Raw genomic sequence first — 12,382 nt, 5'->3', positions numbered from 1 at the left:
GAAAAATTATTTAAAAATTATTTAACAAAAATTATTTAGTTATTTGATTAAAATGGATTCTATGGGGCAGATTCACTAAGCGTCGAATTTGCGCTAGCGTCAGAATTGCTCACATCGAAACACTTTGCCAAGCGTAAATTCGCCAGGACATTCACTAAAATCCGAAGTTGCATCCAGGGCGACGAACGCTGGCGAATTAGTGCTAGCGTTACTGCAGCAAGCGAAGTGAAGTTGAGCTAGCATTGGCTAATTTGCATACTGCGGGATGTTAAAGTTGAATGGACATATTTATTGCAGCAAATACATTATATTACACAAACCTTAATAAAATAAAATAAAGTTGTTATATTGCCCTACACATGAGCCCAGTGTATAGTTTATGTGCCATATGTTAGGAAATGTAGGGGGGAAGCCGGGTACCCAAGAAAAAATTTACGATCTTTTGCAGCCTATCACCCTGAAAAATGAAAAGTCACCATAATTTTTTGGGACTTAGAAAAATTTTCAACTATTTTTTGAGGAAGTCCTATCTACTCTATTGCACTTCGCCTGGTCTGAGGTGACGAAGGCAAGTCTGGCGCAAGAGGTAACGTTCAGTAAAATCTGCATCTTAGTGAATTTGCGTAGTTACGTCTCTTCGCCAAAGCACAACTTTGCCAGGCGTAAGGGAGCGAATTACCGCTAGAGTCTATCTCCTTCGCTAGCGAAGTTACGTCTGCGCGGATTTTCGCTAACATTAGTCACTTCACCCCTATGAATCTGCTCCTATGGGAGACTGCCTGTCCTGTAATTCAGAGCTTTCTGCAAAATGGATTTCCAGATAAGGGATCCCATACCTGTACTACAGAAAATGACACAGCACTCTACATTTATTAAAAAATGCATGGAATAAAAAATACACAATATCAGAAATCCTGAATAGGAATTATTTATAGACACGTGCTTATGCTAAAAGTCTTCTTGTAACTACAATTGACCAAAACTGAATATCATTTCAGTATATCACTTTTTTTGGAAAAAATACAAGTTCAGTCATTTGCTGTCTTGTGTTCCCTGGTGATCATTTGTAACATGGAATATGGATGGTAAAAAATGTGAAATATGACCCCAGATAAACGGCCATTGCTGGTATAAATCCACAGACAATTCCATTTGGGCCTGATTAGGTAAAAAGACAGCCCATAAATATTTTTTGTGTGAATCTAATATTACATGAATAATGGAAATACATTAACTGAAGTCAAAGAAGATTCAAAGCAACGCATTTGTTACCCTTAAAGTACATGACACTTTCATAGGAAAAAAATTCTATTCAAGGGCTCTGACTTTTGTGTAAATACTAAGATTTGCTAAGCTGACTTTGCCTTGGGTTTACCTGTCAAATATTCTTCATTAAAGGAAGTGTTCAGTGATGTGGGGCTACGGTACAGACAAAAGAGATACAGACACATGTGCAATTAATCTGTACAGACATTACATATATTCCCAGTGTACAGCCCATTTTCTGTGGTCATCTGTACAACCTGGCCATGTCATCTGACACCACATTTATCTTTGTGCACTAGTCTTCCCTGAGGGTATAGAATGCCTTAAAGGAAAACTATACCCCCCGAACAATGTAGGTCTCTATACTGCATAAAAAAGTTCATATGTAAAACCCTGTTTCATGTAAATAAACATTTTCATAATAATATACCTTTTAGTAGTATGTGCCATTGGTAATCCTAAATAGAAAATTGCTATTTTAAAAAATAAGGGCCGCCCCCTGGGATCCTAGTATTCACAGTGCACACAAACCAAGGGGCATGTTTACTAACATTGGAGATAAATATCTGGAGAAATTTCTGGAGATGTTGCCCATGGCAACCAATCAGCAATTCAATTTTAACAACCACAGCCAAGTTAGAAAATAAAAGCAAAGATCTGATTGGTTGCTATGGGCAACATCTCCAGAAATCTCTCCAGATATTTATCTCGAATGTTAGTAAACATGATTCTAAACATGTTAGGTCACATGAGCCAATTAACAGACAGAGTTCTGCCTTTTACTTCCACACTACTTCCTGTTACAGTTAGAGCTGCAGTATTTCTGGTCAGGTGATCTCTGAGGCAGCACACAGACCATCACAAAAATGTGGTTCAAGGCAAGAGATGAAAAGGTTAATATTTACTTAAATATATATTTCCAGTCTGGTAAGATTCTTTAATATGACACGGGAAATTATATAAATCTGTTGCTTAAGTGTTCATTTTGGAGTTATTCTTTCTGTTGTGGCCATTTATATTCATTTTTCTATCATATTTTTTATCATTTTTAATTTGATTATTCTACAGTATTTAGGACAGGTTTAGTTAAGAGCAGAATGAATATTTAAGCAACAAATAGTTTATATAACATTAAGGGGCAGATTTATCAAGGGTTGACTTTCGAGTTTATGGGAGATTCGAAAAACTCCCATCAACTCCCATCAATTCAAAATTTGAAAAAAAAACAACTAATCGAAACTTATTAAAGAATTTTTTTTAAAAACGGGTGAATAGGATTGAGCTACAAACTGGAATCAAATTCATTTTTTAAACTCAAATTTAATTTGGACTATTCCCTAGTCGAATTACACTAAAATAAACTTAAAATTAGAATTTGAAAATTAGAATTTTCAATTCGACCCTTAATAAATCTGCCCGTAAGTGGCATATCAAAGAATCTTGCCAAACTTGAATATATATTGCCTTTTTACATCTTTTCCCTTGAGCCCCAATTTTATGATATTATCTGTGCTGCCTCAGAGATCACCTGGCCAGAAATACTGCAGCTCTAACTGTACATGTGGAAGTATGGGAGCAAAAGACAGAACTTTGTCCATTAATTGGCTCATGTGACCTAGCATGTATGGTTTGTTTCTGTGCCCTGGGAATTGTAGGATCCCAGGGGATCCTACAATTGGCAATTTTCTATTTAAGAATTATTTAATTATGAAAATTAATTAGTTACACGAAGCAGGGTTTTACATATGAGCTGTTTTTTGCAATACATTTTTATAGAGACCTACATTGTCCGGGGGGTATAGTTTCCCTTTAACAACCCCTTTTTTTAGGGAAAGGAATCAAGAAGATATTCAAGAAGTCTTTTGATTTTCAGTTTTTAGGTCAGCTTCATCTCACTCTGGGGCAAATTCACTAAAGGACGAAGTGCCTAACGCTAACGTTAATTCGCTAGCGTAGCGCATTTTTGTTAATTCACCGTTTCACTAACGGACGCTGGCGAAGAAGAGAGAGTGCCGGAGCGGGCACGGGGCCCCCAGCTGCAAACTATTGAGTGCCACCAATACCGATATTGTGTACCCCCACCACATGTGCACGCACACACGTACATGCACGATTTGAATCTTTTCGTGCAGAAGAGGGAGTGCAGGAGCGGGACTGGGCTGGCAGGGTCCAAAAGAGCCTGGGCCCACCAGCTGTTTTCCCGGTGTCCCGCCGGCCCACTCCGACCCTGAATTCTCACTTTGCAATGGCACTTAAAATCTGTTGCAATTAACTTTAGATGGCAAGCTCTGCAGGTTAGGGACTCTCTGTGTTTAATTAATGAATGCACAGTGATGCTGTATAAGAATGTAATAGGAAGGGTTAATAAATATTGGATTAGACAAGGAAACAAAGCGGTGGTACATTGTTAACTATACTCCTATCTATGTTGGATTTCTTGGGGATTGGCCCAGTTTTTTCCCGATTGTCTCAATGTCCCAAAATAAATCCCCTAACAGGGATTTAATTGTGTTATCCAGGATTTCCAACATTTGACATCTGAAAGCAGTACTTTGGATATCCCTGATGGTTATTTGCACTATATAACAGTATCAAATCTGTGGAGCCCAAGTAGTACAATGACAACCTACTATCAATTAGTTGTTATGGCCTCCAATATTATGAATTTCTGAAATCCCAAGGAGCCAGAAGATGGACGTTTCTGACTGGTGAGCAATGTGATGCTTTTGGGGACAATGGGTGTTCCATACAACCTTTGAGGGCTGCTAGATTTATTAGATGGACTCTAGGGCCCTTGTGGGATTTCTGATGGGTTTTGAGAGAAATTCTAGGCCTTCCAGAGAACTTGGCAGCACTGTTAGTTATATGGTGGGCTCTACAGGGATTTGTGGTATATGTAATCAAGCACCGTGGGCTATTGGCTGACATTCTGGGGAATTGTGGTTTAATACGCCATGTGTTATCATACCGTATAATCTCCCAAACTTACTGAGAATAGTTTTGCAGAAACGCCTCCTATACTTCTTTTATTGGTTATAAAATTACAAATAAAGGTGTTAAAAATATTGGCATGTAAACAAATGAACATGGGCTGATAAAATACACAAACGATTAAAAGAGAACTGGGAAGACATGAACTGACAACAACATGCATAAGGGTTAAATGCTCATGATTGTGTAAGTAAGGGGTTAGCAGGGGATGGATGTAAAACCATATATTTATACATTTGTATTTAGCTGATATAAATATCTGGAATCTTGTTATTAGAATTAATACTTCTACTTGGTATTCCTCTTTGTTTTCCTCAGCCATCGTCTTCCTTCTTTTTCATCTCATCCCAAAAGCCTCCTGTCAGTGTAGAAACCCCTTTTTTCAATGGAGGTGGTGAAGCAGACAAGGGGTGTGGCTTGGTAACATAACAGGGATCACGTGGCATCCCTATTAATTTGACAGGTGGCACATGACACTGATCAAGCTGATATTTTCATTCATTGAGTAAACTAAGCGGAAACAGATCAAGTTAGTACCAGAATATCTGTGTATACCCTAACGCACAATGATGTCTCCTGAAACCTTCTGGGAGATGTAAATCATTTGTTTTCTTTAAAATAAGCTGCTGAGACATATTTTCAAGGACAAGGTATCATTACATTTTTACAAAACCAAATATTTCATATTTTGAGATTTAAAAATATATATCAGAAAAAATGTAGTGTTACAGATGTACCAATTTTATATTTACACACACACACACACTACACAAAAGCCATGAATATCCTGCAAATTATATCCTTATAAACAGCTCTCAGTGATGTCATCAGTTATAAATGGAGCTTAATGATGTCATTTTTGTCACATGACTCACTAAAACTTGAGTATTATAATATTCTCATATTTTCCAACATTATAAGTCACCTCAGAGTTCCATGACTTGTATAAAAGAATGGTCATAGAACTCCTCGGTGACTTATAAAGTAGTGCTACACAAACACTCTCACCACTTTTTGTAGTGTCGGGTGCCGTCCATGACTCTGTCTGCCCAGGTCTAATCCATATGCAAGAAAATATTTCAGCAGCATTCCGATTTTGGTGAAAAAAGTGTACTTTTATTCGTGCCTCAAGCTAAGCGGTTACATATTACATTAGATCGCTGTTTAGAAAGTGAAGAGCCTTACAGAGGGACTAATCAGACACTACGGGGCCAATTCATTAACTTCGAGTGAAGGAATAGAAGGAAAAAAACTTCGAATTTCGAAGTGTTTTTTTGGCTACTTTGACCAAAGGACCGAAGGATTCGAACTAAAAATCGTTCGACTATTCGACCATTCGATAGTCGAAGTACTGTCTCTTTAAGAAACTTCGACCCCCTAGTTCGCCACCCAAAAGCTACCGAACCCAATGTTAGCCTATGGGGAAGGTCCCCATAGGCTTGCCTAGCTTTTTTAGGTCGAAGGATAATCCTTCAATCGTTGGATTAAAATCCTTCGAATAGTTCGATTCGAAGGATTTAATAGTTCGATTGAACGATTTGTGCAAAATCCTTCGACTTTGATATTCGAAGTCGAAAGATTTTCATTCCCCAGTCGAATATTGAGGGTTAATTAACCCTCGATATTCGACCCTTGATGCATCTGCCCCTAACTGCAGACTTATACTAAACATCCTATAGGCAGTTTTGCCAGCTGTCAGCAATTATACTGACTGTCAGTAAAACAGAGGCTATATTTATGTGTCAGTTAAAATGGTATTCCCATCACATAAATACTCTTTATTTTTATAATCCCACTAATGCTTTTACAGAAGAATTATTTTTATACAATTTTGAAGCTCAGTGGTTTTGCTTTCTCGGTTATAGTTGATTTCTCTAGTCTGCTATGCAAGTTAAAGGGATGGTCAATTCTAAGAAACTTTTCAGTCGGTCTTCATTATTTTTATAATACTTTTTTCAACTATTTGCTTGTTTCTTCTGACTCTTTCCATGGTGGTATATTACCCCATATAAAAACAAATGCTCTGTAAGGCTACACATTAGTTGTTATTGCTACTTTTATTCTTTCTTTTCAGTCCCTCTCCTATTCATATTCCAGTCTCTTATTCTTATCATTGAATGGTTGCTAGGGTATTTTGGAGCCTAGCAACCAGATTGCTGAAATTGAAAACTGGAGCGCTGCTCAATAAAAAGTTAAATAACTCAAGAACCACAAATAATAAAAGGAAACCCAATAGCAAAATGTCTCAGAATATCACTCTCTAAATCATACTCAAAGTATCACATACAGTAAATCTATTTATGGCAACAACAAAAAAAGAAATGCTAAGGCCCTTGCTCTTTAAACATAACCCTTCAACGTAGGACTATATAGTATAAATGTGCACACATGAACATGGGGGCACCCAGGGGGCCAGTGTGATCAGGGTGCCATCTATCTTTTTTCAATTAATATTTCTATTTTCTTTTCTTTTAAAATGTATTTTATTTATGCTGCTGGGTCCAGTCGGGCACACCTACTGGGAGAAGAAGACAGACAAGATACATGAGTATGCCAAGATGCATGCATCTGGAGCCAGCAGTAGCCTAGAAGGGGAGCCTATGTGGATATAGTGTAGGGGCCCCACATGTCATTAATCCACCACTGTGGTTACTTCTGCTGCTTGGCACAGGCTCAGTCACTATTATACAATTAAGCTTGCAATTTATTCCTCATCCGTCTTTTTATTTTGCTTTTTCTGATTACTGTGTTGGTAGCTAGTTTAAGCACTGTGCCTTCTGTGCAATTAACAGCATATCCTCATTACAGTGCCTTTTTATATTATAGACGACCCGTGTGCAATTCTCTGTGCAATTTCTAAAATCCAGGCAGCGTGTGCTAAATTATCCCCCTGTTTTTTTGGTGAATTGTGAGTATTTATGAGCTTTCTTTATGCTGTTGACATGTTCATTTGTGCGAGCCATGTGTTACGCACGTCTTGCCTTGCACGCTGTTATCTTTAGATACCTCTCCAAATGTTTAACACTACTATTCTTTCCAACACACTCTGCCTAGAGGTTGTCCCTCAATTTGGTCTATTGTCCTGGAATTCTCAGAGGGATAGTTGAGAGGTAGGGGTCCTGTTGGTAACCAAATTAGAAAGGCAGCGAGCTCATTTTCCCCTTTAGCATAAGGCAGCTCCTGGTTAGTGGTGTAAGGTTACTCTCATTTTTTGTTGCTTGCCTCTTGCTACCTTCCCCTCCTCCCATGCTTGAGTCTATCTCACCCACCTCCCAGCACAGCTCCTCCTAACAAAACATGTCCACTTTTGGAAAGTAGCTGGAGGGGGACTAGCCACTGGTTTCTTGAATAGGCAGAATACATTAAGGCACTGCTGATGCTGAAGAAAGAACAATGCCGCTTGTGGCCTTCCATCCATGACGGCATCCCAAACTCCACCCAGGCTATAAGGATTTAAAGTTAATAGAAACCCTTTTAATAGTGTAAAGAACATCTGAAGTGTCTCACTCACCAGAATTCACTTGCTCGTTTTTCAGTCCATTTCTGCAGGCCCCCCTGGGCTACATTTGATCAGTGTTGAACCACTGAGCCCTGACCAACTAGTTCTTTTTTTTTCTTTTTAAAGCAAAAAAAAAAACATTTGTTTAATGATTCGATTAATTCCAGGAAAATACTGCAGAAACACCTACATGCTGTATATATAGTGGTTTAATTTTTAACACACTTCTTTATTCTTTTTGAATCCCACTGTTTTAAGAGTGTAAGCTCTTTTGGGCAGGGCACTCTTCCCCTATTGTTTTGGTTACTGGTCTCTATGTATGTAATTGTATGTGTTCTTTATATAAATCAATTTATTGTACAACGCTGCAGAATATGTTGGCATTCTAAAAGTACATAATAATAATTGGATGAGAACTCTGCAACCTCGCTTATATTAAGGTGGAACAGCAGCATTAGGCATTCTGGCAAGCACTGATAAATATAAGAATTCCTGGTCATCTCAGCACCTTTTTGCACAATCTCATTTCAATTTGAAAGGTAACATTTATCGAGTGCAGGCAATAATGCATTCAGCATCTAGTTCCTTCCACAGTAAGCGCTTTCGCTGGCCCCTTCTCTCTGACATTTATGGGGCCGCAGAATGTGCGCTGCGTTTTACAGAATTATCCGAGGGCATGAAATATTCAGCACTGAAATAATCAGCATATAAATGCACTCATATCTTATATATGTATTATAAATAGGCTCAGAGAGAGACTGCTATTGTATTATCAAGGGTAACTAAGGTTTGGTTAAATTATATTAAACTGCAATGCCTCCCCCCAGCCAGCTTGTACTGTAGGGAAACCTTGAATGATAACAAAAGGACATAATGAATCCACTACTATTACAATTCAATAAGCTCAAATGTACCAGATAGTAAGATAACTAACATTAGCTTCCATTTACAAGGCTGTTTCTTTTATTAGGTAGAAGGAGCTGCTTAGTGGTTAAGGCACTGGACTTAGAGGGCTGGGAATCATGGGTTCAAATCCTAGTCAATTTCTCATGGTTTAGAAAATTACTGTGCCTCTCTTTGACTCTCATACAGAAAAAGAAGCTGTTTACTGTATATAGAAATCAAATGAAACGGTCTGTCTGACTTTTGGTGCCAGATATTAGATTGTAAGCTCCCAATCTAATTTGGGTTTGTCCAACTGGAGGCCCAATGTGGCCTTCCAATATCTATTAAATGGACCCCCCCATCATTACCTTGTTACAGCAGGGGGCCCGGTTGACAGTGGGGCCCAAAAAGTACCCGTAACTGCAACCATGCTTATGGGTGTGGCTGAAATTTGCAGTGATATCATGTGAAATGGGACCCTCATTTTTTTTCTGCAGGGGGGCCCAGGAAAAGTTAAGTTATACCACTGGCCCCATTTTGACTAATGGCTTCATTGTCACATATTACATGTTTTTGTTAAAGTGCATTATAAGTGAAGTGTAACATGGAAAGTGTAGGATAGTACTTGTTTGCACTAAATGTTAATTGAAATTGCAGTTATAACAAGGACCAGAGTGAGAAAAAAGGAGCCCTGGCAAGTCATGAAGTTTGGGGGCCCCATCTATACGAAGAGGAATAATATATACAGTCAGTCAGTCAGGCCCAATGGGATACCAGGAAAACTCCAGGTGGGCCCAGATGTCAGTGGGCCTCTTGCTTCTAAACATTTGGCCTATTTCATGGTTATTCTCTATTTTTTATGGCAACAAAGAGGCTTAATAATGGAAGAATCGAGAATAGTATGTAGAGAAGAGAGTCTAGGAGAATTATACAGTTGAGTGAGGAGAGGAGGTATAATACTTTGGAAAGTGGGTCCTCAGCCTAAGATTTTTTGATGGGCCCCTGGCATCCCAGTCTGATACTGTATACAGTAAATCAGGCATGATGAAGTCAGGTGGGGGGAGTTGCAGTTTCACAATAACTGGAAGCCTGGGTCTATAGGCTAGGAATTTCCGAAGAAGGTATATATTGAAAATGTCTGTGTTCTTTGTACTTTTTCACTACATTTTATTCCGATTCTTGGTGCCTGGGAGAAGGGCCTTTTCTGTACTACCCCAAAATGCTGTTTAATTGGTGAGTAACATCCATTGTGACTATAGACAGGAGCAGTCAGGGAACATGGAATAGAACTGTTATTAGCTCATTACTGAAAGGTGATATTTGGGCACCTGATCTGGGCAACTTTGGTTGTCACTTGGCACTATACCGACTCATTGCCATTGTGTAGGCTGGTACCTGTGTGCAGGGCTCCCACCCCAGAGTCACTGGCATCTTCTCCTTGGTGTTAGGCAGCTCATAAACTAAAGCGATCAGAAGCTGAGAGAGAGAAAGCGCTCAGCAGCAGCAGCCTCCCTCCTCCACACCCTCCTCCTCCCCTTCCACTCTCCCTTCTTTGTATATCCCTCCACCTCTGGCCAAGCGCTATTCATTCCCCTCATTGCCCTGATAACAATCTCCACACTTTTCCTTGCCATGTGCCGCCTTTAGGACACCAGTAGCAGCAGCGGCGGCGCACAGAAGATCGCACTGTAGCGCTGAAGGAAGAGACGCGAACCATGAATGTTTGATTGGTCACTTTTCCCCCCTGCTGGCAAATATAGTTTTGGAAGGAGTGCAACGCTGAAGGGATGTGCTAAGGGGGAGGGGAAGCAGGGGGAAGCCCTAGCAGCGATTGCAAGCCCTGGCAGCCTGCTGTCACACACGCTCTCCCTCGCTCTCACACAATCTACTGAGCGCTACTAACGCTCCGCTTCCCATTGGTGCGCTCTCAGTGTGGATTTAGTCCAACCGCCTGGGCAAAGCAGTATGTTCCTGCAGCACAAGGTAAGCAAAGCCCTGGGATAATAAAGATCTCCTCTCTGTCCCACTGGGGGGGATGGCAACGCATTGCAGCATATTGGCTAGTGAGGGTGGCATCATTTATTTGCCCCTATGAACAACATGCTTTCAGCTTCTCCCACTCACATCTACAGAACTTTAAAAGCTGCTCTAATGCCATTCATTGCATGCAACATCCAGGTTACATTTAGTTCATTGCTGCAAGTTTTTGCCATTGTCTACCTGTATGTATATTTGTATCCTGTTGTGTTGCCCTATTGAACTGCAATTTAGCTGGCTATCACTCTACTTGTGAACTATATCACTTGGGTATCTGGCCTAGAATGTGTTCTTTCCCATCCATTATGATCAGTTAAGAGACATGGGGACATTATCAGCAGCACCAGCAAAACAAATGCTACAATTACAGCACAGGCTGTGCAGTGATGAAGTTGTGCATTTGCAACACAAAGCTGACTCTGTTGGGGTGGATTTTTGCTGTGTTTGCAAGGGGAGAGCCATGGCCATTGTAGGACGGCTGGTGCTTATTGCATGGGGATTTCTGTTCAGCTGGATAAACAGAACGAGTACTTTGGAAATGCTGCACAATATCTCCATCTGATTAGTATAACTCCTGGGAAGCCACAAAGGGGATGATGACGGCCAATTGGTGAGATAAGGCAATGCAGATGTTTCTGTAGGGAGATAACGCTTTGAAGGCAAGTATACCTTTACTGAACTGATTATAATACTGATACATTTTTAAAAAAATGTCATAAAACACTTACAAAAGCTGCACATGTGTTTGTTGTGTTCCGTTACAGTGTAATGAGCCTTTTGTATGGGATGCTAGCTACCCCTCAGTTCATGTAGTTGGTTGATTGAATAGTTGTGTTGATTTTAAAAAATCTGTGAATCACTAGCAAACTGCAGTTTTGCTGTACCATGTGCCTTGCTAGATGTTAGTGGTGTGACTGCAGAAGTAATAAGGAGACATCTTTCCCCATACAATGGCTGGCGAGCAAATCTGTTTGAACAGAGCCCTGCACACGAGCCAAGCAAGGCTTTTAGGAAACTCCTTCCAAATTCCTTGTCCAGGCTGCTTTTTTTTTTCTTTCAAGAATTCCTCATGTGTGGATCAGTGAAATGGCTTAACCAGTTTTATGGCCAAATATCACAGGGAGCCCGGAGAGTGAGAAACCTCATTGTGACTCCAGAAAACAATAAGTAACTGAACAGATTGTGCTGCTTTTCTGCAGCTAAAAAGTTGTACGCTAAAGGGGAACTATCACGAAAATGAAAATTGAATATAAGCTTCGTCATACTGAAATAAGACATTTTCTAAACAGTCAATTAAATATTCTGCATTGTTTTAAAATGATTACGTTTATCTTCACTATCCCTCTGTCAGCATCTGTTTTGCTTCAGTCTGTCTTCATGCAGCAGTTGGGTTATATTCATTTACAGTTAGATCCAATATATCTAATGGGGGGGGGGCTTCCTTTCCAAGCAGATGTATTAGGACTCACTCAAATAACTGATTCCAGTAGAAACCACATCTAAGAAAATCACACACAATTCCTGCATGTAGAGAGACAAGATTTCTGATGATTTTAAGAGTGAGCTCTAATACATCTTCTAGGCAAAAGGACCCCCCCCCCCATAAGATATATTGAATCTAACTGTCAATGAATATCTGACACCCAACTCCTGCAGGAAGACAGAATGAAGAGAAACAGATGCCGAGAGAGGAATAATGAAGAT

At 39.7% G+C, this 12,382-nt stretch overlaps 1 protein-coding gene across 2 annotated transcripts in view; it reads left to right on the top strand.

Moving 5' to 3' along the window:
* Nucleotides 1–10,171: 10,171 nt before the first annotated feature.
* The window catches only part of fignl2.S (fidgetin like2 S homeolog), a 66,735-nt gene continuing 64,524 nt past the window's right edge, over nucleotides 10,172–12,382 (top strand). The window contains exon 1 of one of the 2 annotated variants that reach the window (XM_041584447.1): nucleotides 10,172–10,624. The gene's annotated coding sequence lies outside the window, so the exon portion shown is untranslated. The remainder of the gene's footprint in view (nucleotides 10,625–12,382) is intronic. The other variant, XM_018250111.2, reaches the window with a different exon arrangement.

The sequence above is a fragment of the Xenopus laevis genome, chromosome 2S (genome assembly GCF_017654675.1).
Source record: "Xenopus laevis strain J_2021 chromosome 2S, Xenopus_laevis_v10.1, whole genome shotgun sequence".
In the NCBI taxonomy this organism is placed as follows: Eukaryota; Metazoa; Chordata; class Amphibia; order Anura; family Pipidae; genus Xenopus; species Xenopus laevis.
Note: the sequence above shows the minus strand (reverse complement) of the source record. Positions and strands in the feature narration are given on the sequence as shown.